The sequence below is a fragment of the Ascaphus truei genome, unplaced genomic scaffold, assembly GCF_040206685.1.
Source record: "Ascaphus truei isolate aAscTru1 unplaced genomic scaffold, aAscTru1.hap1 HAP1_SCAFFOLD_802, whole genome shotgun sequence".
Classification (NCBI taxonomy): domain Eukaryota; kingdom Metazoa; phylum Chordata; class Amphibia; order Anura; family Ascaphidae; genus Ascaphus; species Ascaphus truei.
In genome coordinates this window covers 125,504-151,164 of record NW_027457137.1, presented here as the reverse complement: position 1 = coordinate 151,164, position 25,661 = coordinate 125,504, and the positions used below count along the sequence as shown (strand labels likewise).

General features: G+C 45.1%; 7 non-coding genes across 7 annotated transcripts; all 7 read right to left on the bottom strand.

Moving 5' to 3' along the window:
• Positions 1-905: 905 nt before the first annotated feature.
• TRNAL-CAG (transfer RNA leucine (anticodon CAG)) lies at positions 906-988 on the bottom strand. The gene has a single exon. It is a non-coding gene; the product is annotated as a tRNA-Leu (tRNA).
• Positions 989-4,614: 3,626 nt separating this feature from the next.
• TRNAL-CAG (transfer RNA leucine (anticodon CAG)) lies at positions 4,615-4,697 on the bottom strand. Its single transcript has one exon. It is a non-coding gene; the product is annotated as a tRNA-Leu (tRNA).
• Positions 4,698-8,335: 3,638 nt separating this feature from the next.
• On the bottom strand, positions 8,336-8,418 carry TRNAL-CAG (transfer RNA leucine (anticodon CAG)). Its single transcript has one exon. It is a non-coding gene; the product is annotated as a tRNA-Leu (tRNA).
• Positions 8,419-11,885: 3,467 nt separating this feature from the next.
• TRNAL-CAG (transfer RNA leucine (anticodon CAG)) lies at positions 11,886-11,968 on the bottom strand. The gene has a single exon. It is a non-coding gene; the product is annotated as a tRNA-Leu (tRNA).
• A 3,503-nt stretch (positions 11,969-15,471) lies between these two features.
• TRNAL-CAG (transfer RNA leucine (anticodon CAG)) lies at positions 15,472-15,554 on the bottom strand. The gene has a single exon. It is a non-coding gene; the product is annotated as a tRNA-Leu (tRNA).
• Positions 15,555-19,029: 3,475 nt separating this feature from the next.
• On the bottom strand, positions 19,030-19,112 carry TRNAL-CAG (transfer RNA leucine (anticodon CAG)). Its single transcript has one exon. It is a non-coding gene; the product is annotated as a tRNA-Leu (tRNA).
• Positions 19,113-22,595: 3,483 nt separating this feature from the next.
• On the bottom strand, positions 22,596-22,678 carry TRNAL-CAG (transfer RNA leucine (anticodon CAG)). The gene has a single exon. It is a non-coding gene; the product is annotated as a tRNA-Leu (tRNA).
• Between the last annotated feature and the right edge of the window lie 2,983 nt (positions 22,679-25,661).

Below are 25,661 nucleotides of genomic sequence, written 5' to 3'. Positions count from 1 at the left end.
TAATTTATTCACTGCCTTAGATCAATTGATCTATCCTAGCACTGGGTGCAATTACCAGGGTCTTCCCCACAGTCCATTCTTTATTATACCAAGAAGCACTACATCCTTGTTATCTGTTGTATTAGCCTGCATGTGCAGTGGTAAAAGGGATCTGTGGAAGATCAATCTGCTATCTTCCTTTTTAGGTAGGTAAAGGCATATTTTTTTAAACGTTCGGCTTTGTGACAAGCGATCGGCGAATCCGGCCAAGTCCGTTTCCTGGAATTTCTCGCATTTCCCCCCCAAAATCCATTTTGCGGTGTAAAATCCGCAAACGGATTTGGGCGGTTTTAATCCACGTGGATTCATCAAAAACCGCCATTGGATACAATCGACCGATGGATTTGTAGAATCCAATCCACGAATTCAGCAATCCGCCAACGGATTTCTGAATCCAAGGATTATATTCTGCAAACCAAGGTTTCTGATCACTGAAGTTAGGCAACATCGGGTTGTACTTGCATGGGTGACAACAGGAGCAGTATTAGATTAGATTAGATAGATAGATAGATAGAAAGATAGAAAGATAGAAAGATAGATAGATAGATAGATAGATAGATAGATAGATAGATAGATAGATAAATAGATACTTCATTGCTATTAAAGCTTTTCACAATGTGAGATAAATAATGAAAAGTTTTAGACCGACATATAAAATTATAAGACTTCACTTTATCTCCCCTGTACTTCAGACACCAAAAAATAGATAGTAAACTCATAGACCATGCCTGGAAAATTATATGTATAGCGCTGAATACAAAGCCAGCGCTATGTAAAAGTTTTTATTATTTAATGGCAGCTACATATATCAGTTCTGAAATGGAAATGCAATTTGAAAATAACATTGTGCAAAGAACAAAAACAGTTGTCAGAAGTGGGATTCGAACCCACGCCTCCAGAGGAGACTGCGACCTGAACGCAGCGCCTTAGACCGCTCGGCCATCCTGACATACTTTGAAAGTGTTTTTGTCGTACACGAGACTGCATGAAAAAACATCAGAGTTCAAATGTTTATTGTATTGTATGTCTTTATTTATATAGCGCCATAAATGTACATAGCGCTTCACAGTAGTAATACATGTTGTAATCATATAAATAACAAATAATATAAATAACAGGTCATGGGAATAAATGCTTCAGACATAAAAGTAACATTAAGGAAGAGGAGTCCCTGTTCCGAGGAGCTTACAATCTAATTGGTAGGTAGGGGAACATATAGAGACAGTAGGAGGGAATTCTAGTAAGTGCGTCTGCAGGGGGCCAAGCTTTATGTATCATGTGTCCAGGATTATCCAGTGCTATTCATATGCTTCTTTAAGCAAATGTGTCTTAAGGTGGGTCTTAAAGGTGGATAGAGAGGGTGCTAGTCGGGTATTGAGGGGAAGGGCATTCCAGAGGTGCGGGGCAGTCAGTGAGAAAGGTTTAAGGCGGGAGAGGGCTTTAGATACAAAGGGGGTAGAAAGAAGACATCCTTGAGAAGAACGCAAGAGTCGGGGTGGTTGATAGCGAGAAATTAGGGCTGAGATGTAAGGAGGGGCAGAAGAGTGTAAAGCTTTAAAAGTGAGGAGGAGAATTGAGTGTGAGATGCGGGATTTGATCGGAAGCCAGGAGAGGGATTTCAGAAGGGGGACGCGGAGACAGATTTAGGAAAGAGTAGAGTGATTCTGGCAGCAGCGTTTAGGATAGATTGTAGGCGAGACAGGTGAGAGGCAGGAAGGCCGGACAGCAGGAGGTTGCAGTAATCGAGACGGGAGAGAATGAGGGCCTGAGTCAGAGTTTTAGCAGTCGAGTAACAGAGGAAAGGGCGTATCTTTGTGATATTGCGGAGGAAAAAGCGACAAGTTTTAGAAACGTTTTGAATGTGAGAGGAGTATGTGAGAGAGGAATCGAGTGTGACCCATAGGCAGCGTGCTTGGGCTACTGGGTGAATGATCGTATTTCCAACAGTATTGTGGAAGGAGGTAGTAGGGCCACGTTTGGGAGGAAGTATAAGGAGCTCTGTTTTTGCCATGTTAAGTTTCAGTCGGCGGATAGCCATCCAGGATGATATTCCAGAGAGACATTCAGAAACTTTGGTCTGTATAGCAGGTGTAAGGTCAGGGGTTGAAAGGTAAATTTGTGTGTCGTCAGCATAGAGGTGATATTTAAACCCAAAAGATGTGATTATGTTACCTGAAGAGTGTGTAAAAAGAAAAGAGAAGGGGTCCCAGGACAGAGCCATGGGGTACCCCCACAGAGAGATCGATAGAGGAGGAGGAGGTGTTGGCAAAAGAGACACTGAAAGTACGATAGGAGTGGTAAGAGGAGATCCAGGATAGAGCTTTGTTCTGAATACCAAGAGTATGGAGAATGTGGAGAAGAGGGTGGTCCACGGTGTCAAATGTGGCAGAGAGGTTGAGTAATATGAGCAGAATGTAATGATCTCTGTCTTTGGCAGCATGGAGGTCATCGGTTATTTTAGTGAGGGCTGTTTCAGTAGAGTGAGCAGTGCGGAAGCCAGATTGTAGAGGGTCTAGAAGAGAATAGGTGTTGAGAAAGTGGAGCAATCGAGAGAATACATGACGTTCAAGGAGTTTGGAGGCAAAAGGCAGAAGGGAGACAGGTCGATAGTTAAGACAGGTAGGGTCAAGCTTGCTGTTTTTGAGTAATTGTATAACGGTTGCATGCTTGAAGGAGGATGGTTAATCAAGGAGGAGGGTTAATCAATCTCTCGAGAAGTATTTAAGGTGCTTTGTCTCTGACTCCCAGTATGACTGGGCAGAATTACTTCCCTGGGCTGAGTATGCCTTTAATTCCTCCAGGAATGAATCCACTCGTGAGACACCTTTCTTTATTAATTACGGATTTCACCCGGCTCGCTATTTCCAATATCTCCTCTGGAGTTCCAGCTGTGGATGAACACATCTCCCTCCTACAGGACTCTTGGGCTAGAATTCAATCGGCACTTAAAAAGGCCTCCTTGACTTCTAAAATCCAGACTGACCACCGTCGCCGACCTGCAACCAACTACAAACCAGGGGACAAGGTTTGGTTGTCTACTAAAAATATCCACCTCAAAACCCCTTCCCCTAAATTGGCACCTAGGTTTCTGGGGCCATTTCCTATCATGGAGCAAATAAACCCGGTGGCCTTCCTTCTTCAATTACCTCAAAGCATGAGAATTCCTAATGTTTTTCACACATCTCTTCTCAAACCATTCATTTACAGTCCTCTCTTTCCGGACCACACTCTGAGACCAGACCCAGTCCAAGCCATACTGGATTCCCGCCTCTCGAGAGGTAAGGTTCAATTCTTGGTCCATTGGAAGGGCTTTGGACCCGAAGAGAGATCATGGGTATCTCTTAAAGACATTCACACACCTGGGCTTCTCAAACGTTTCCAAAAAGTTTCCGTTCAAACCATGGGAGGATCATCCTGAGGCCGACGGAGGGGGGGTACTGTAAGGATGCGTGGATCGCGGCGCTCACAGCGCGGCCCCTCCTTACCTCCAAATGCCCCCGCTGTCGTGAGACAGCTTCCTCACCTCTCTCAACCTGCTCCCGCTGTGCGGGGGCGCCCCCTCGTTCCCGACAGACCAGCACTGCCCCGCGGTCTCTCAGGTTTTCTGGCGCTTCTCTCTGGTCCTGGGCGCGCTCTCCGACTTTACAGAACGCGTGCCGGGCAAGGATAATTTATTCACTGCCTTAGATCAATTGATCTATCCTAGCACTGGGTGCAATTACCAGGGTCTTCCCCACAGTCCATTCTTTATTATACCAAGAAGCACTACATCCTTGTTATCTGTTGTATTAGCCTGCGTGTGCAGTGGTAAAAGGGATCTGTGGAAGATCAATCTGCTATCTTCCTTTTTAGGTAGGTAAAGGCATATTTTTTTAAACGTTCGGCTTTGTGACAAGCGATCGGCGAATCCGGCCAAGTCCGTTTCCTGGAATTTCTCGCATTTCCCCCCCAAAATCCATTTTGCGGTGTAAAATCCGCAAACGGATTTGGGCGGTTTTAATCCACGCGGATTCATCAAAAACCGCCATTGGATACAATCCACCGATGGATTTGTAGAATCCAATCCACGAATTCAGCAATCCGCCAACGGATTTCTGAATCCAAGGATTATATTCTGCAAACCAAGGTTTCTGATCACTGAAGTTAGGCAACATCGGGTTGTACTTGCATGGGTGACAACAGGAGCAGTATTAGATTAGATTAGATAGATAGATAGAAAGAAAGATAGATAGATAGATAGATAGATAGATAGATAGATAGATAGATAGATAGATAGATAGATAGATAGATAAATAGATACTTCATTGCTATTAAAGCTTTTCACAATGTGAGATAAATAATGAAAAGTTTTAGACCGACATATAAAATTATAAGACTTCACTTTATCTCCCCTGTACTTCAGACACCAAAAAATAGATAGTAAACTCATAGACCATGCCTGGAAAATTATATGTATAGCGCTGAATACAAAGCCAGCGCTATGTAAAAGTTTTTATTATTTAATGCAGCTACATATATCAGTTCTGAAATGGAAATGCAATTTGAAAATAACATTGTGCAAAGAACAAAAACAGTTGTCAGAAGTGGGATTCGAACCCACGCCTCCAGAGGAGACTGCGACCTGAACGCAGCGCCTTAGACCGCTCGGCCATCCTGACATACTTTGAAAGTGTTTTTGTCGTACATGAGACTGCATGAAAAAACATCAGAGTTCAAATGTTTATTGTATTGTATGTCTTTATTTATATAGCGCCATAAATGTACATAGCGCTTCACAGTAGTAATACATGTTGTAATCATATAAATAACAAATAATATAAATAACAGGTCATGGGAATAAATGCTTCAGACATAAAAGTAACATTAAGGAAGAGGAGTCCCTGTTCCGAGGAGCTTACAATCTAATTGGTAGGTAGGGGAACATATAGAGACAGTAGGAGGGAATTCTAGTAAGTGCGTCTGCAGGGGGCCAAGCTTTATGTATCATGTGTCCAAGATTATCCAGTGCTATTCATATGCTTCTTTAAGCAAATGTGTCTTAAGGTGGGTCTTAAAGGTGGATAGAGAGGGTGCTAGTCGGGTATTGAGGGGAAGGGCATTCCAGAGGTGCGGGGCAGTCAGTGAGAAAGGTTTAAGGCGGGAGAGGGCTTTAGATACAAAGGGGGTAGAAAGAAGACATCCTTGAGAAGAACGCAAGAGTCGGGGTGGTTGATAGCGAGAAATTAGGGCTGAGATGTAAGGAGGGGCAGAAGAGTGTAAAGCTTTAAAAGTGAGGAGGAGAATTGAGTGTGAGATGCGGGATTTGATCGGAAGCCAGGAGAGGGATTTCAGAAGGGGGACGCGGAGACAGATTTAGGAAAGAGTAGAGTGATTCTGGCAGCAGCGTTTAGGATAGATTGTAGGCGAGACAGGTGAGAGGCAGGAAGGCCGGACAGCAGGAGGTTGCAGTAATCGAGACGGGAGAGAATGAGGGCCTGAGTCAGAGTTTTAGCAGTCGAGTAACAGAGGAAAGGGCGTATCTTTGTGATATTGCGGAGGAAAAAGCGACAAGTTTTAGAAACGTTTTGAATGTGAGAGGAGTATGTGAGAGAGGAATCGAGTGTGACCCATAGGCAGCGTGCTTGGGCTACTGGGTGAATGATCGTATTTCCAACAGTATTGTGGAAGGAGGTAGTAGGGCCAGGTTTGGGAGGAAGTATAAGGAGCTCTGTTTTTGCCATGTTAAGTTTCAGTCGGCGGATAGCCATCCAGGATGATATTCCAGAGAGACATTCAGAAACTTTGGTCTGTATAGCAGGTGTAAGGTCAGGGGTTGAAAGGTAAATTTGTGTGTCGTCAGCATAGAGGTGATATTTAAACCCAAAAGATGTGATTAGGTTACCTGAAGAGTGTGTAAAAAGAAAAGAGAAGGGGTCCCAGGACAGAGCCATGGGGTACCCCCACAGAGAGATCGATAGAGGAGGAGGAGGTGTTGGCAAAAGAGACACTGAAAGTACGATAGGAGTGGTAAGAGGAGATCCAGGATAGAGCTTTGTTCTGAATACCAAGAGTATGGAGAATGTGGAGAAGAGGGTGGTCCACGGTGTCAAATGTGGCAGAGAGGTTGAGTAATATGAGCAGAATGTAATGATCTCTGTCTTTGGCAGCATGGAGGTCATCGGTTATTTTAGTGAGGGCTGTTTCAGTAGAGTGAGCAGTGCGGAAGCCAGATTGTAGAGGGTCTAGAAGAGAATAGGTGTTGAGAAAGTGGAGCAATCGAGAGAATACATGACGTTCAAGGAGTTTGGAGGCAAAAGGCAGAAGGGAGACAGGTCGATAGTTAAGACAGGTAGGGTCAAGCTTGCTGTTTTTGAGTAATTGTATAACGGTTGCATGCTTGAAGGAGGATGGTTAATCAAGGAGGAGGGTTAATCAATCTCTCGAGAAGTATTTAAGGTGCTTTGTCTCTGACTCCCAGTATGACTGGGCAGAATTACTTCCCTGGGCTGAGTATGCCTTTAATTCCTCCAGGAATGAATCCACTCGTGAGACACCTTTCTTTATTAATTACGGATTTCACCCGGCTCGCTATTTCCAATATCTCCTCTGGAGTTCCAGCTGTGGATGAACACATCTCCCTCCTACAGGACTCTTGGGCTAGAATTCAATCGGCACTTAAAAAGGCCTCCTTGACTTCTAAAATCCAGACTGACCACCGTCGCCGACCTGCAACCAACTACAAACCAGGGGACAAGGTTTGGTTGTCTACTAAAAATATCCACCTCAAAACCCCTTCCCCTAAATTGGCACCTAGGTTTCTGGGGCCATTTCCTATCATGGAGCAAATAAACCCGGTGGCCTTCCTTCTTCAATTACCTCAAAGCATGAGAATTCCTAATGTTTTTCACACATCTCTTCTCAAACCATTCATTTACAGTCCTCTCTTTCCGGACCACACTCTGAGACCAGACCCAGTCCAAGCCATACTGGATTCCCGCCTCTCGAGAGGTAAGGTTCAATTCTTGGTCCATTGGAAGGGCTTTGGACCCGAAGAGAGATCATGGGTATCTCTTAAAGACATTCACACACCTGGGCTTCTCAAACGTTTCCAAAAAGTTTCCGTTCAAACCATGGGAGGATCATCCTGAGGCCGACGGAGGGGGGGTACTGTAAGGATGCGTGGATCGCGGCGCTCACAGCGCGGCCCCTCCTTACCTCCAAATGCCCCCGCTGTCGTGAGACGGCTTCCTCACCTCTCTCAACCTGCTCCCGCTGTGCGGGGGCGCCCCCCTCGTTCCCGACAGACCAGCACTGCCCCGCGGTCTCTCAGGTTTTCTGGCGCTTCTCTCTGGTCCTGGGCGCGCACTCTCCGACTTTACAGAACGCGTGCCGGGCAAGGATAATTTATTCACTGCCTTAGATCAATTGATCTATCCTAGCACTGGGTGCAATTACCAGGGTCTTCCCCACAGTCCATTCTTTATTATACCAAGAAGCACTACATCCTTGTTATCTGTTGTATTAGCCTGCATGTGCAGTGGTAAAAGGGATCTGTGGAAGATCAATCTGCTATCTTCCTTTTTAGGTAGGTAAAGGCATATTTTTTTAAACGTTCGGCTTTGTGACAAGCGATCGGCGAATCCGGCCAAGTCCGTTTCCTGGAATTTCTCGCATTTCCCCCCCAAAATCCATTTTGCGGTGTAAAATCCGCAAACGGATTTGGGCGGTTTTATTCCACGTGGATTCATCAAAAACCGCCATTGGATACAATCCACCGATGGATTTGTAGAATCCAATCCACGAATTCAGCAATCCGCCAACGGATTTCTGAATCCAAGGATTATATTCTGCAAACCAAGGTTTCTGATCACTGAAGTTAGGCAACATCGGGTTGTACTTGCATGGGTGACAACAGGAGCAGTATTAGATTAGATTAGATAGATAGATAGATAGATAGAAAGATAGAAAGATAGAAAGATAGATAGATAGATAGATAGATAGATAGATAGATAGATATATAGATAGATAGATAAATAGATACTTCATTGCTATTAAAGCTTTTCACAATGTGAGATAAATAATGAAAAGTTTTAGACCGACATATAAAATTATAAGACTTCACTTTATCTCCCCTGTACTTCAGACACCAAAAAATAGATAGTAAACTCATAGACCATGCCTGGAAAATTATATGTATAGCGCTGAATACAAAGCCAGCGCTATGTAAAAGTTTTTATTATTTAATGGCAGCTACATATATCAGTTCTGAAATGGAAATGCAATTTGAAAATAACATTGTGCAAAGAACAAAAACAGTTGTCAGAAGTGGGATTCGAACACACGCCTCCAGAGGAGACTGCGACCTGAACGCAGCGCCTTAGACCGCTCGGCCATCCTGACATACTTTGAAAGTGTTTTTGTCGTACATGAGACTGCATGAAAAAACATCAGAGTTCAAATGTTTATTGTATTGTATGTCTTTATTTATATAGCGCCATAAATGTACATAGCGCTTCACAGTAGTAATACATGTTGTAATCATATAAATAACAAATAATATAAATAACAGGTCATGGGAATAAATGCTTCAGACATAAAAGTAACATTAAGGAAGAGGAGTCCCTGTTCCGAGGAGCTTACAATCTAATTGGTAGGTAGGGGAACATATAGAGACAGTAGGAGGGAATTCTAGTAAGTGCGTCTGCAGGGGGCCAAGCTTTATGTATCATGTGTCCAGGATTATCCAGTGCTATTCATATGCTTCTTTAAGCAAATGTGTCTTAAGGTGGGTCTTAAAGGTGGATAGAGAGGGTGCTAGTCGGGTATTGAGGGGAAGGGCATTCCAGAGGTGCGGGGCAGTCAGTGAGAAAGGTTTAAGGCGGGAGAGGGCTTTAGATACAAAGGGGGTAGAAAGAAGACATCCTTGAGAAGAACGCAAGAGTCGGGGTGGTTGATAGCGAGAAATTAGGGCTGAGATGTAAGGAGGGGCAGAAGAGTGTAAAGCTTTAAAAGTGAGGAGGAGAATTGAGTGTGAGATGCGGGATTTGATCGGAAGCCAGGAGAGGGATTTCAGAAGGGGGACGCGGAGACAGATTTAGGAAAGAGTAGAGTGATTCTGGCAGCAGCGTTTAGGATAGATTGTAGGCGAGACAGGTGAGAGGCAGGAAGGCCGGACAGCAGGAGGTTGCAGTAATCGAGACGGGAGAGAATGAGGGCCTGAGTCAGAGTTTTAGCAGTCGAGTAACAGAGGAAAGGGCGTATCTTTGTGATATTGCGGAGGAAAAAGCGACAAGTTTTAGAAACGTTTTGAATGTGAGAGGAGTATGTGAGAGAGGAATCGAGTGTGACCCATAGGCAGCGTGCTTGGGCTACTGGGTGAATGATCGTATTTCCAACAGTATTGTGGAAGGAGGTAGTAGGGCCAGGTTTGGGAGGAAGTATAAGGAGCTCTGTTTTTGCCATGTTAAGTTTCAGTCGGCGGATAGCCATCCAGGATGATATTCCAGAGAGACATTCAGAAACTTTGGTCTATATAGCAGGTGTAAGGTCAGGGGTTGAAAGGTAAATTTGTGTGTCGTCAGCATAGAAGTGATATTTAAACCCAAAAGATGTGATTAGGTTACCTGAAGAGTGTGTAAAAAGAAAAGAGAAGGGGTCCCAGGACAGAGCCATGGGGTACCCCCACAGAGAGATCGATAGAGGAGGAGGAGGTGTTGGCAAAAGAGACACTGAAAGTACGATAGGAGTGGTAAGAGGAGATCCAGGATAGAGCTTTGTTCTGAATACCAAGAGTATGGAGAATGTGGAGAAGAGGGTGGTCCACGGTGTCAAATGTGGCAGAGAGGTTGAGTAATATGAGCAGAATGTAATGATCTCTGTCTTTGGCAGCATGGAGGTCATCGGTTATTTTAGTGAGGGCTGTTTCAGTAGAGTGAGCAGTGCGGAAGCCAGATTGTAGAGGGTCTAGAAGAGAATAGGTGTTGAGAAAGTGGAGCAATCGAGAGAATACATGACGTTCAAGGAGTTTGGAGGCAAAAGGCAGAAGGGAGACAGGTCGATAGTTAAGACAGGTAGGGTCAAGCTTGCTGTTTTTGAGTAATTGTATAACGGTTGCATGCTTGAAGGAGGATGGTTAATCAAGGAGGAGGGTTAATCAATCTCTCGAGAAGTATTTAAGGTGCTTTGTCTCTGACTCCCAGTATGACTGGGCAGAATTACTTCCCTGGGCTGAGTATGCCTTTAATTCCTCCAGGAATGAATCCACTCGTGAGACACCTTTCTTTATTAATTACGGATTTCACCCGGCTCGCTATTTCCAATATCTCCTCTGGAGTTCCAGCTGTGGATGAACACATCTCCCTCCTACAGGACTCTTGGGCTAGAATTCAATCGGCACTTAAAAAGGCCTCCTTGACTTCTAAAATCCAGACTGACCACCGTCGCCGACCTGCAACCAACTACAAACCAGGGGACAAGGTTTGGTTGTCTACTAAAAATATCCACCTCAAAACCCCTTCCCCTAAATTGGCACCTAGGTTTCTGGGGCCATTTCCTATCATGGAGCAAATAAACCCGGTGGCCTTCCTTCTTCAATTACCTCAAAGCATGAGAATTCCTAATGTTTTTCACACATCTCTTCTCAAACCATTCATTTACAGTCCTCTCTTTCCGGACCACACTCTGAGACCAGACCCAGTCCAAGCCATACTGGATTCCCGCCTCTCGAGAGGTAAGGTTCAATTCTTGGTCCATTGGAAGGGCTTTGGACCCGAAGAGAGATCATGGGTATCTCTTAAAGACATTCACACACCTGGGCTTCTCAAACGTTTCCAAAAAGTTTCCGTTCAAACCATGGGAGGATCATCCTGAGGCCGACGGAGGGGGGGTACTGTAAGGATGCGTGGATCGCGGCGCTCACAGCGCGGCCCCTCCTTACCTCCAAATGCCCCCGCTGTCGTGAGACGGCCTCCTCACCTCTCTCAACCTGCTCCCGCTGTGCGGGGGCGCCCCCCTCGTTCCCGACAGACCAGCACTGCCCCGCGGTCTCTCAGGTTTTCTGGCGCTTCTCTCTGGTCCTGGGCGCGCGCTCTCCGACTTTACAGAACGCGTGCCGGGCAAGGATAATTTATTCACTGCCTTAGATCAATTGATCTATCCTAGCACTGGGTGCAATTACCAGGGTCTTCCCCACAGTCCATTCTTTATTATACCAAGAAGCACTACATCCTTGTTATCTGTTGTATTAGCCTGCGTGTGCAGTGGTAAAAGGGATCTGTGGAAGATCAATCTGCTATCCGCAAACGGATTTGGGCGGTTTTAATCCACGTGGATTCATCAAAAACCGCCATTGGATACAATCCACCGATGGATTTGTAGAATCCAATCCACGAATTCAGCAATCCGCCAACGGATTTCTGAATCCAAGGATTATATTCTGCAAACCAAGGTTTCTGATCACTGAAGTTAGGCAACATCGGGTTGTACTTGCATGGGTGACAACAGGAGCAGTATTAGATTAGATAGATAGATAGATAGATAGAAAGATAGAAAGATAGATAGATAGATAGATAGATAGATAGATAAATAGATACTTCATTGCTATTAAAGCTTTTCACAATGTGAGATAAATAATGAAAAGTTTTAGACCGACATATAAAATTATAAGACTTCATTTTATCTCCCCTGTACTTCAGACACCAAAAAATAGATAGTAAACTCATAGACCATGCCTGGAAAATTATATGTATAGCGCTGAATACAAAGCCAGCGCTATGTAAAAGTTTTTATTATTTAATGGCAGCTACATATATCAGTTCTGAAATGGAAATGCAATTTGAAAATAACATTGTGCAAAGAACAAAAACAGTTGTCAGAAGTGGGATTCGAACCCACGCCTCCAGAGGAGACTGCGACCTGAACGCAGCGCCTTAGACCGCTCGGCCATCCTGACATACTTTGAAAGTGTTTTTGTCGTACATGAGACTGCATGAAAAAACATCAGAGTTCAAATGTTTATTGTATTGTATGTCTTTATTTATATAGCGCCATAAATGTACATAGCGCTTCACAGTAGTAATACATGTTGTAATCATATAAATAACAAATAATATAAATAACAGGTCATGGGAATAAATGCTTCAGACATAAAAGTAACATTAAGGAAGAGGAGTCCCTGTTCCGAGGAGCTTACAATCTAATTGGTAGGTAGGGGAACATATAGAGACAGTAGGAGGGAATTCTAGTAAGTGCGTCTGCAGGGGGCCAAGCTTTATGTATCATGTGTCCAGGATTATCCAGTGCTATTCATATGCTTCTTTAAGCAAATGTGTCTTAAGGTGGGTCTTAAAGGTGGATAGAGAGGGTGCTAGTCGGGTATTGAGGGGAAGGGCATTCCAGAGGTGCGGGGCAGTCAGTGAGAAAGGTTTAAGGCGGGAGAGGGCTTTAGATACAAAGGGGGTAGAAAGAAGACATCCTTGAGAAGAACGCAAGAGTCGGGGTGGTTGATAGCGAGAAATTAGGGCTGAGATGTAAGGAGGGGCAGAAGAGTGTAAAGCTTTAAAAGTGAGGAGGAGAATTGAGTGTGAGATGCGGGATTTGATCGGAAGCCAGGAGAGGGATTTCAGAAGGGGGACGCGGAGACAGATTTAGGAAAGAGTAGAGTGATTCTGGCAGCAGCGTTTAGGATAGATTGTAGGCGAGACAGGTGAGAGGCAGGAAGGCCGGACAGCAGGAGGTTGCAGTAATCGAGACGGGAGAGAATGAGGGCCTGAGTCAGAGTTTTAGCAGTCGAGTAACAGAGGAAAGGGCGTATCTTTGTGATATTGCGGAGGAAAAAGCGACAAGTTTTAGAAACGTTTTGAATGTGAGAGGAGTATGTGAGAGAGGAATCGAGTGTGACCCATAGGCAGCGTGCTTGGGCTACTGGGTGAATGATCGTATTTCCAACAGTATTGTGGAAGGAGGTAGTAGGGCCAGGTTTGGGAGGAAGTATAAGGAGCTCTGTTTTTGCCATGTTAAGTTTCAGTCGGCGGATAGCCATCCAGGATGATATTCCAGAGAGACATTCAGAAACTTTGGTCTATATAGCAGGTGTAAGGTCAGGGGTTGAAAGGTAAATTTGTGTGTCGTCAGCATAGAAGTGATATTTAAACCCAAAAGATGTGATTAGGTTACCTGAAGAGTGTGTAAAAAGAAAAGAGAAGGGGTCCCAGGACAGAGCCATGGGGTACCCCCACAGAGAGATCGATAGAGGAGGAGGAGGTGTTGGCAAAAGAGACACTGAAAGTACGATAGGAGTGGTAAGAGGAGATCCAGGATAGAGCTTTGTTCTGAATACCAAGAGTATGGAGAATGTGGAGAAGAGGGTGGTCCACGGTGTCAAATGTGGCAGAGAGGTTGAGTAATATGAGCAGAATGTAATGATCTCTGTCTTTGGCAGCATGGAGGTCATCGGTTATTTTAGTGAGGGCTGTTTCAGTAGAGTGAGCAGTGCGGAAGCCAGATTGTAGAGGGTCTAGAAGAGAATAGGTGTTGAGAAAGTGGAGCAATCGAGAGAATACATGACGTTCAAGGAGTTTGGAGGCAAAAGGCAGAAGGGAGACAGGTCGATAGTTAAGACAGGTAGGGTCAAGCTTGCTGTTTTTGAGTAATTGTATAACGGTTGCATGCTTGAAGGAGGATGGTTAATCAAGGAGGAGGGTTAATCAATCTCTCGAGAAGTATTTAAGGTGCTTTGTCTCTGACTCCCAGTATGACTGGGCAGAATTACTTCCCTGGGCTGAGTATGCCTTTAATTCCTCCAGGAATGAATCCACTCGTGAGACACCTTTCTTTATTAATTACGGATTTCACCCGGCTCGCTATTTCCAATATCTCCTCTGGAGTTCCAGCTGTGGATGAACACATCTCCCTCCTACAGGACTCTTGGGCTAGAATTCAATCGGCACTTAAAAAGGCCTCCTTGACTTCTAAAATCCAGACTGACCACCGTCGCCGACCTGCAACCAACTACAAACCAGGGGACAAGGTTTGGTTGTCTACTAAAAATATCCACCTCAAAACCCCTTCCCCTAAATTGGCACCTAGGTTTCTGGGGCCATTTCCTATCATGGAGCAAATAAACCCGGTGGCCTTCCTTCTTCAATTACCTCAAAGCATGAGAATTCCTAATGTTTTTCACACATCTCTTCTCAAACCATTCATTTACAGTCCTCTCTTTCCGGACCACACTCTGAGACCAGACCCAGTCCAAGCCATACTGGATTCCCGCCTCTCGAGAGGTAAGGTTCAATTCTTGGTCCATTGGAAGGGCTTTGGACCCGAAGAGAGATCATGGGTATCTCTTAAAGACATTCACACACCTGGGCTTCTCAAACGTTTCCAAAAAGTTTCCGTTCAAACCATGGGAGGATCATCCTGAGGCCGACGGAGGGGGGGTACTGTAAGGATGCGTGGATCGCGGCGCTCACAGCGCGGCCCCTCCTTACCTCCAAATGCCCCCGCTGTCGTGAGACGGCCTCCTCACCTCTCTCAACCTGCTCCCGCTGTGCGGGGGCGCCCCCCTCGTTCCCGACAGACCAGCACTGCCCCGCGGTCTCTCAGGTTTTCTGGCGCTTCTCTCTGGTCCTGGGCGCGCGCTCTCCGACTTTACAGAACGCGTGCCGGGCAAGGATAATTTATTCACTGCCTTAGATCAATTGATCTATCCTAGCACTGGGTGCAATTACCAGGGTCTTCCCCACAGTCCATTCTTTATTATACCAAGAAGCACTACATCCTTGTTATCTGTTGTATTAGCCTGCGTGTGCAGTGGTAAAAGGGATCTGTGGAAGATCAATCTGCTATCCGCAAACGGATTTGGGCGGTTTTAATCCACGTGGATTCATCAAAAACCGCCATTGGATACAATCCACCGATGGATTTGTAGAATCCAATCCACGAATTCAGCAATCCGCCAACGGATTTCTGAATCCAAGGATTATATTCTGCAAACCAAGGTTTCTGATCACTGAAGTTAGGCAACATCGGGTTGTACTTGCATGGGTGACAACAGGAGCAGTATTAGATTAGATAGATAGATAGATAGATAGATAGATAGATAGATAGATAGAAAGATAGAAAGATAGATAGATAGATAGATAGATAGATAGATAGATAGATAGATAGATAAATAGATACTTCATTGCTATTAAAGCTTTTCACAATGTGAGATAAATAATGAAAAGTTTTAGACCGACATATAAAATTATAAGACTTCACTTTATCTCCCCTGTACTTCAGACACCAAAAAATAGATAGTAAACTCATAGACCATGCCTGGAAAATTATATGTATAGCGCTGAATACAAAGCCAGCGCTATGTAAAAGTTTTTATTATTTAATGGCAGCTACATATATCAGTTCTGAAATGGAAATGCAATTTGAAAATAACATTGTGCAAAGAACAAAAACAGTTGTCAGAAGTGGGATTCGAACCCACGCCTCCAGAGGAGACTGCGACCTGAACGCAGCGCCTTAGACCGCTCGGCCATCCTGACATACTTTGAAAGTGTTTTTGTCGTACATGAGACTGCATGAAAAAACATCAGAGTTCAAATGTTTATTGTATTGTATGTCTTTATTTATATAGCGCCATAAATGTACATAGCGCTTCACAGTAGTAATACATGTTGTAATCATATAAATAACAAATAATATAAATAACAGGTCATGGGAATAAATGCTTCAGACATAAAAGTAACATTAAGGAAGAGGAGTCCCTGTTCCGAGGAGCTTACAATCTAATTGGTAGGTAGGGGAACATATAGAGACAGTAGGAGGGAATTCTAGTAAGTGCGTCTGCAGGGGGCCAAGCTTTATGTATCATGTGTCCAGGATTATCCAGTGCTATTCATATGCTTCTTTAAGCAAATGTGTCTTAAGGTGGGTCTTAAAGGTGGATAGAGAGGGTGCTAGTCGGGTATTGAGGGGAAGGGCATTCCAGAGGTGCGGGGCAGTCAGTGAGAAAGGTTTAAGGCGGGAGAGGGCTTTAGATACAAAGGGGGTAGAAAGAAGACATCCTTGAGAAGAACGCAAGAGTCGGGGTGGTTGATAGCGAGAAATTAGGGCTGAGATGTAAGGAGGGGCAGAAGAGTGTAAAGCTTTAAAAGTGAGGAGGAGAATTGAGTGTGAGATGCGGGATTTGATCGGAAGCCAGGAGAGGGATTTCAGAAGGGGGACGCGGAGACAGATTTAGGAAAGAGTAGAGTGATTCTGGCAGCAGCGTTTAGGATAGATTGTAGGCGAGACAGGTGAGAGGCAGGAAGGCCGGACAGCAGGAGGTTGCAGTAATCGAGACGGGAGAGAATGAGGGCCTGAGTCAGAGTTTTAGCAGTCGAGTAACAGAGGAAAGGGCGTATCTTTGTGATATTGCGGAGGAAAAAGCGACAAGTTTTAGAAACGTTTTGAATGTGAGAGGAGTATGTGAGAGAGGAATCGAGTGTGACCCATAGGCAGCGTGCTTGGGCTACTGGGTGAATGATCGTATTTCCAACAGTATTGTGGAAGGAGGTAGTAGGGCCAGGTTTGGGAGGAAGTATAAGGAGCTCTGTTTTTGCCATGTTAAGTTTCAGTCGGCGGATAGCCATCCAGGATGATATTCCAGAGAGACATTCAGAAACTTTGGTCTGTATAGCAGGTGTAAGGTCAGGGGTTGAAAGGTAAATTTGTGTGTCGTCAGCATAGAGGTGATATTTAAACCCAAAAGATGTGATTAGGTTACCTGAAGAGTGTGTAAAAAGAAAAGAGAAGGGGTCCCAGGACAGAGCCATGGGGTACCCCCACAGAGAGATCGATAGAGGAGGAGGAGGTGTTGGCAAAAGAGACACTGAAAGTACGATAGGAGTGGTAAGAGGAGATCCAGGATAGAGCTTTGTTCTGAATACCAAGAGTATGGAGAATGTGGAGAAGAGGGTGGTCCACGGTGTCAAATGTGGCAGAGAGGTTGAGTAATATGAGCAGAATGTAATGATCTCTGTCTTTGGCAGCATGGAGGTCATCGGTTATTTTAGTGAGGGCTGTTTCAGTAGAGTGAGCAGTGCGGAAGCCAGATTGTAGAGGGTCTAGAAGAGAATAGGTGTTGAGAAAGTGGAGCAATCGAGAGAATACATGACGTTCAAGGAGTTTGGAGGCAAAAGGCAGAAGGGAGACAGGTCGATAGTTAAGACAGGTAGGGTCAAGCTTGCTGTTTTTGAGTAATTGTATAACGGTTGCATGCTTGAAGGAGGATGGTTAATCAAGGAGGAGGGTTAATCAATCTCTCGAGAAGTATTTAAGGTGCTTTGTCTCTGACTCCCAGTATGACTGGGCAGAATTACTTCCCTGGGCTGAGTATGCCTTTAATTCCTCCAGGAATGAATCCACTCGTGAGACACCTTTCTTTATTAATTACGGATTTCACCCGGCTCGCTATTTCCAATATCTCCTCTGGAGTTCCAGCTGTGGATGAACACATCTCCCTCCTACAGGACTCTTGGGCTAGAATTCAATCGGCACTTAAAAAGGCCTCCTTGACTTCTAAAATCCAGACTGACCACCGTCGCCGACCTGCAACCAACTACAAACCAGGGGACAAGGTTTGGTTGTCTACTAAAAATATCCACCTCAAAACCCCTTCCCCTAAATTGGCACCTAGGTTTCTGGGGCCATTTCCTATCATGGAGCAAATAAACCCGGTGGCCTTCCTTCTTCAATTACCTCAAAGCATGAGAATTCCTAATGTTTTTCACACATCTCTTCTCAAACCATTCATTTACAGTCCTCTCTTTCCGGACCACACTCTGAGACCAGACCCAGTCCAAGCCATACTGGATTCCCGCCTCTCGAGAGGTAAGGTTCAATTCTTGGTCCATTGGAAGGGCTTTGGACCCGAAGAGAGATCATGGGTATCTCTTAAAGACATTCACACACCTGGGCTTCTCAAACGTTTCCAAAAAGTTTCCGTTCAAACCATGGGAGGATCATCCTGAGGCCGACGGAGGGGGGGTACTGTAAGGATGCGTGGATCGCGGCGCTCACAGCGCGGCCCCTCCTTACCTCCAAATGCCCCCGCTGTCGTGAGACGGCCTCCTCACCTCTCTCAACCTGCTCCCGCTGTGCGGGGGCGCCCCCCTCGTTCCCGACAGACCAGCACTGCCCCGCGGTCTCTCAGGTTTTCTGGCGCTTCTCTCTGGTCCTGGGCGCGCGCTCTCCGACTTTACAGAACGCGTGCCGGGCAAGGATAATTTATTCACTGCCTTAGATCAATTGATCTATCCTAGCACTGGGTGCAATTACCAGGGTCTTCCCCACAGTCCATTCTTTATTATACCAAGAAGCACTACATCCTTGTTATCTGTTGTATTAGCCTGCGTGTGCAGTGGTAAAAGGGATCTGTGGAAGATCAATCTGCTATCCGCAAACGGATTTGGGCGGTTTTAATCCACGTGGATTCATCAAAAACCGCCATTGGATACAATCCACCGATGGATTTGTAGAATCCAATCCACGAATTCAGCAATCCGCCAACGGATTTCTGAATCCAAGGATTATATTCTGCAAACCAAGGTTTCTGATCACTGAAGTTAGGCAACATCGGGTTGTACTTGCATGGGTGACAACAGGAGCAGTATTAGATTAGATAGATAGATAGATAGATAGAAAGATAGAAAGATAGATAGATAGATAGATAGATAGATAGATAGATAGATAAATAGATACTTCATTGCTATTAAAGCTTTTCACAATGTGAGATAAATAATGAAAAGTTTTAGACCGACATATAAAATTATAAGACTTCACTTTATCTCCCCTGTACTTCAGACACCAAAAAATAGATAGTAAACTCATAGACCATGCCTGGAAAATTATATGTATAGCGCTGAATACAAAGCCAGCGCTATGTAAAAGTTTTTATTATTTAATGGCAGCTACATATATCAGTTCTGAAATGGAAATGCAATTTGAAAATAACATTGTGCAAAGAACAAAAACAGTTGTCAGAAGTGGGATTCGAACCCACGCCTCCAGAGGAGACTGCGACCTGAACGCAGCGCCTTAGACCGCTCGGCCATCCTGACATACTTTGAAAGTGTTTTTGTCGTACATGAGACTGCATGAAAAAACATCAGAGTTCAAATGTTTATTGTATTGTATGTCTTTATTTATATAGCGCCATAAATGTACATAGCGCTTCACAGTAGTAATACATGTTGTAATCATATAAATAACAAATAATATAAATAACAGGTCATGGGAATAAATGCTTCAGACATAAAAGTAACATTAAGGAAGAGGAGTCCCTGTTCCGAGGAGCTTACAATCTAATTGGTAGGTAGGGGAACATATAGAGACAGTAGGAGGGAATTCTAGTAAGTGCGTCTGCAGGGGGCCAAGCTTTATGTATCATGTGTCCAGGATTATCCAGTGCTATTCATATGCTTCTTTAAGCAAATGTGTCTTAAGGTGGGTCTTAAAGGTGGATAGAGAGGGTGCTAGTCGGGTATTGAGGGGAAGGGCATTCCAGAGGTGCGGGGCAGTCAGTGAGAAAGGTTTAAGGCGGGAGAGGGCTTTAGATACAAAGGGGGTAGAAAGAAGACATCCTTGAGAAGAACGCAAGAGTCGGGGTGGTTGATAGCGAGAAATTAGGGCTGAGATGTAAGGAGGGGCAGAAGAGTGTAAAGCTTTAAAAGTGAGGAGGAGAATTGAGTGTGAGATGCGGGATTTGATCGGAAGCCAGGAGAGGGATTTCAGAAGGGGGACGCGGAGACAGATTTAGGAAAGAGTAGAGTGATTCTGGCAGCAGCGTTTAGGATAGATTGTAGGCGAGACAGGTGAGAGGCAGGAAGGCCGGACAGCAGGAGGTTGCAGTAATCGAGACGGGAGAGAATGAGGGCCTGAGTCAGAGTTTTAGCAGTCGAGTAACAGAGGAAAGGGCGTATCTTTGTGATATTGCGGAGGAAAAAGCGACAAGTTTTAGAAACGTTTTGAATGTGAGAGGAGTATGTGAGAGAGGAATCGAGTGTGACCCATAGGCAGCGTGCTTGGGCTACTGGGTGAATGATCGTATTTCCAACAGTATTGTGGAAGGAGGTAGTAGGGCCAGGTTTGGGAGGAAGTATAAGGAGCTCTGTTTTTGCCATGTTAAGTTTCAGTCGGCGGATAGCCATCCAGGATGATATTCCAGAGAGACATTCAGAAACTTTGGTCTATATAGCAGGTGTAAGGTCAGGGGTTGAAAGGTAAATTTGTGTGTCGTCAGCATAGAAGTGATATTTAAACCCAAAAGATGTGATTAGGTTACCTGAAGAGTGTGTAAAAAGAAAAGAGAAGGGGTCCCAGGACAGAGCCATGGGGTACCCCCACAGAGAGATCGATAGAGGAGGAGGAGGTGTTGGCAAAAGAGACACTGAAAGTACGATAGGAGTGGTAAGAGGAGATCCAGGATAGAGCTTTGTTCTGAATACCAAGAGTATGGAGAATGTGGAGAAGAGGGTGGTCCACGGTGTCAAATGTGGCAGAGAGGTTGAGTAATATGAGCAGAATGTAATGATCTCTGTCTTTGGCAGCATGGAGGTCATCGGTTATTTTAGTGAGGGCTGTTTCAGTAGAGTGAGCAGTGCGGAAGCCAGATTGTAGAGGGTCTAGAAGAGAATAGGTGTTGAGAAAGTGGAGCAATCGAGAGAATACATGACGTTCAAGGAGTTTGGAGGCAAAAGGCAGAAGGGAGACAGGTCGATAGTTAAGACAGGTAGGGTCAAGCTTGCTGTTTTTGAGTAATTGTATAACGGTTGCATGCTTGAAGGAGGATGGTTAATCAAGGAGGAGGGTTAATCAATCTCTCGAGAAGTATTTAAGGTGCTTTGTCTCTGACTCCCAGTATGACTGGGCAGAATTACTTCCCTGGGCTGAGTATGCCTTTAATTCCTCCAGGAATGAATCCACTCGTGAGACACCTTTCTTTATTAATTACGGATTTCACCCGGCTCGCTATTTCCAATATCTCCTCTGGAGTTCCAGCTGTGGATGAACACATCTCCCTCCTACAGGACTCTTGGGCTAGAATTCAATCGGCACTTAAAAAGGCCTCCTTGACTTCTAAAATCCAGACTGACCACCGTCGCCGACCTGCAACCAACTACAAACCAGGGGACAAGGTTTGGTTGTCTACTAAAAATATCCACCTCAAAACCCCTTCCCCTAAATTGGCACCTAGGTTTCTGGGGCCATTTCCTATCATGGAGCAAATAAACCCGGTGGCCTTCCTTCTTCAATTACCTCAAAGCATGAGAATTCCTAATGTTTTTCACACATCTCTTCTCAAACCATTCATTTACAGTCCTCTCTTTCCGGACCACACTCTGAGACCAGACCCAGTCCAAGCCATACTGGATTCCCGCCTCTCGAGAGGTAAGGTTCAATTCTTGGTCCATTGGAAGGGCTTTGGACCCGAAGAGAGATCATGGGTATCTCTTAAAGACATTCACACACCTGGGCTTCTCAAACGTTTCCAAAAAGTTTCCGTTCAAACCATGGGAGGATCATCCTGAGGCCGACGGAGGGGGGGTACTGTAAGGATGCGTGGATCGCGGCGCTCACAGCGCGGCCCCTCCTTACCTCCAAATGCCCCCGCTGTCGTGAGACGGCCTCCTCACCTCTCTCAACCTGCTCCCGCTGTGCGGGGGCGCCCCCCTCGTTCCCGACAGACCAGCACTGCCCCGCGGTCTCTCAGGTTTTCTGGCGCTTCTCTCTGGTCCTGGGCGCGCGCTCTCCGACTTTACAGAACGCGTGCCGGGCAAGGATAATTTATTCACTGCCTTAGATCAATTGATCTATCCTAGCACTGGGTGCAATTACCAGGGTCTTCCCCACAGTCCATTCTTTATTATACCAAGAAGCACTACATCCTTGTTATCTGTTGTATTAGCCTGCGTGTGCAGTGGTAAAAGGGATCTGTGGAAGATCAATCTGCTATCCGCAAACGGATTTGGGCGGTTTTAATCCACGTGGATTCATCAAAAACCGCCATTGGATACAATCCACCGATGGATTTGTAGAATCCAATCCACGAATTCAGCAATCCGCCAACGGATTTCTGAATCCAAGGATTATATTCTGCAAACCAAGGTTTCTGATCACTGAAGTTAGGCAACATCGGGTTGTACTTGCATGGGTGACAACAGGAGCAGTATTAGATTAGATAGATAGATAGATAGATAGATAGAAAGATAGAAAGATAGATAGATAGATAGATAGATAGATAGATAGATAGATAGATAAATAGATACTTCATTGCTATTAAAGCTTTTCACAATGTGAGATAAATAATGAAAAGTTTTAGACCGACATATAAAATTATAAGACTTCACTTTATCTCCCCTGTACTTCAGACACCAAAAAATAGATAGTAAACTCATAGACCATGCCTGGAAAATTATATGTATAGCGCTGAATACAAAGCCAGCGCTATGTAAAAGTTTTTATTATTTAATGGCAGCTACATATATCAGTTCTGAAATGGAAATGCAATTTGAAAATAACATTGTGCAAAGAACAAAAACAGTTGTCAGAAGTGGGATTCGAACCCACGCCTCCAGAGGAGACTGCGACCTGAACGCAGCGCCTTAGACCGCTCGGCCATCCTGACATACTTTGAAAGTGTTTTTGTCGTACATGAGACTGCATGAAAAAACATCAGAGTTCAAATGTTTATTGTATTGTATGTCTTTATTTATATAGCGCCATAAATGTACATAGCGCTTCACAGTAGTAATACATGTTGTAATCATATAAATAACAAATAATATAAATAACAGGTCATGGGAATAAATGCTTCAGACATAAAAGTAACATTAAGGAAGAGGAGTCCCTGTTCCGAGGAGCTTACAATCTAATTGGTAGGTAGGGGAACATATAGAGACAGTAGGAGGGAATTCTAGTAAGTGCGTCTGCAGGGGGCCAAGCTTTATGTATCATGTGTCCAGGATTATCCAGTGCTATTCATATGCTTCTTTAAGCAAATGTGTCTTAAGGTGGGTCTTAAAGGTGGATAGAGAGGGTGCTAGTCGGGTATTGAGGGGAAGGGCATTCCAGAGGTGCGGGGCAGTCAGTGAGAAAGGTTTAAGGCGGGAGAGGGCTTTAGATACAAAGGGGGTAGAAAGAAGACATCCTTGAGAAGAACGCAAGAGTCGGGGTGGTTGATAGCGAGAAATTAGGGCTGAGATGTAAGGAGGGGCAGAAGAGTGTAAAGCTTTAAAAGTGAGGAGGAGAATTGAGTGTGAGATGCGGGATTTGATCGGAAGCCAGGAGAGGGATTTCAGAAGGGGGACGCGGAGACAGATTTAGGAAAGAGTAGAGTGATTCTGGCAGCAGCGTTTAGGATAGATTGTAGGCGAGACAGGTGAGAGGCAGGAAGGCCGGACAGCAGGAGGTTGCAGTAATCGAGACGGGAGAGAATGAGGGCCTGAGTCAGAGTTTTAGCAGTCGAGTAACAGAGGAAAGGGCGTATCTTTGTGATATTGCGGAGGAAAAAGCGACAAGTTTTAGAAACGTTTTGAATGTGAGAGGAGTATGTGAGAGAGGAATCGAGTGTGACCCATAGGCAGCGTGCTTGGGCTACTGGGTGAATGATCGTATTTCCAACAGTATTGTGGAAGGAGGTAGTAGGGCCAGGTTTGGGAGGAAGTATAAGGAGCTCTGTTTTTGCCATGTTAAGTTTCAGTCGGCGGATAGCCATCCAGGATGATATTCCAGAGAGACATTCAGAAACTTTGGTCTGTATAGCAGGTGTAAGGTCAGGGGTTGAAAGGTAAATTTGTGTGTCGTCAGCATAGAGGTGATATTTAAACCCAAAAGATGTGATTAGGTTACCTGAAGAGTGTGTAAAAAGAAAAGAGAAGGGGTCCCAGGACAGAGCCATGGGGTACCCCCACAGAGAGATCGATAGAGGAGGAGGAGGTGTTGGCAAAAGAGACACTGAAAGTACGATAGGAGTGGTAAGAGGAGATCCAGGATAGAGCTTTGTTCTGAATACCAAGAGTATGGAGAATGTGGAGAAGAGGGTGGTCCACGGTGTCAAATGTGGCAGAGAGGTTGAGTAATATGAGCAGAATGTAATGATCTCTGTCTTTGGCAGCATGGAGGTCATCGGTTATTTTAGTGAGGGCTGTTTCAGTAGAGTGAGCAGTGCGGAAGCCAGATTGTAGAGGGTCTAGAAGAGAATAGGTGTTGAGAAAGTGGAGCAATCGAGAGAATACATGACGTTCAAGGAGTTTGGAGGCAAAAGGCAGAAGGGAGACAGGTCGATAGTTAAGACAGGTAGGGTCAAGCTTGCTGTTTTTGAGTAATTGTATAACGGTTGCATGCTTGAAGGAGGATGGTTAATCAAGGAGGAGGGTTAATCAATCTCTCGAGAAGTATTTAAGGTGCTTTGTCTCTGACTCCCAGTATGACTGGGCAGAATTACTTCCCTGGGCTGAGTATGCCTTTAATTCCTCCAGGAATGAATCCACTCGTGAGACACCTTTCTTTATTAATTACGGATTTCACCCGGCTCGCTATTTCCAATATCTCCTCTGGAGTTCCAGCTGTGGATGAACACATCTCCCTCCTATAGGACTCTTGGGCTAGAATTCAATCGGCACTTAAAAAGGCCTCCTTGACTTCTAAAATCCAGACTGACCACCGTCGCCGACCTGCAACCAACTACAAACCAGGGGACAAGGTTTGGTTGTCTACTAAAAATATCCACCTCAAAACCCCTTCCCCTAAATTGGCACCTAGGTTTCTGGGGCCATTTCCTATCATGGAGAAAATAAACCCGGTGGCCTTCCTTCTTCAATTACCTCAAAGCATGAGAATTCCTAATGTTTTTCACACATCTCTTCTCAAACCATTCATTTACAGTCCTCTCTTTCCGGACCACACTCTGAGACCAGACCCAGTCCAAGCCATACTGGATTCCCGCCTCTCGAGAGGTAAGGTTCAATTCTTGGTCCATTGGAAGGGCTTTGGACCCGAAGAGAGATCATGGGTATCTCTTAAAGACATTCACACACCTGGGCTTCTCAAACGTTTCCAAAAAGTTTCCGTTCAAACCATGGGAGGATCATCCTGAGGCCGACGGAGGGGGGGTACTGTAAGGATGCGTGGATCGCGGCGCTCACAGCGCGGCCCCTCCTTACCTCCAAATGCCCCCGCTGTCGTGAGACGGCTTCCTCACCTCTCTCAACCTGCTCCCGCTGTGCGGGGGCGCCCCCCTCGTTCCCGACAGACCAGCACTGCCCCGCGGTCTCTCAGGTTTTCTGGCGCTTCTCTCTGGTCCTGGGCGCGCACTCTCCGACTTTACAGAACGCGTGCCGGGCAAGGATAATTTATTCACTGCCTTAGATCAATTGATCTATCCTAGCACTGGGTGCAATTACCAGGGTCTTCCCCACAGTCCATTCTTTATTATACCAAGAAGCACTACATCCTTGTTATCTGTTGTATTAGCCTGCATGTGCAGTGGTAAAAGGGATCTGTGGAAGATCAATCTGCTATCTTCCTTTTTAGGTAGGTAAAGGCATATTTTTTTAAACGTTCGGCTTTGTGACAAGCGATCGGCGAATCCGGCCAAGTCCGTTTCCTGG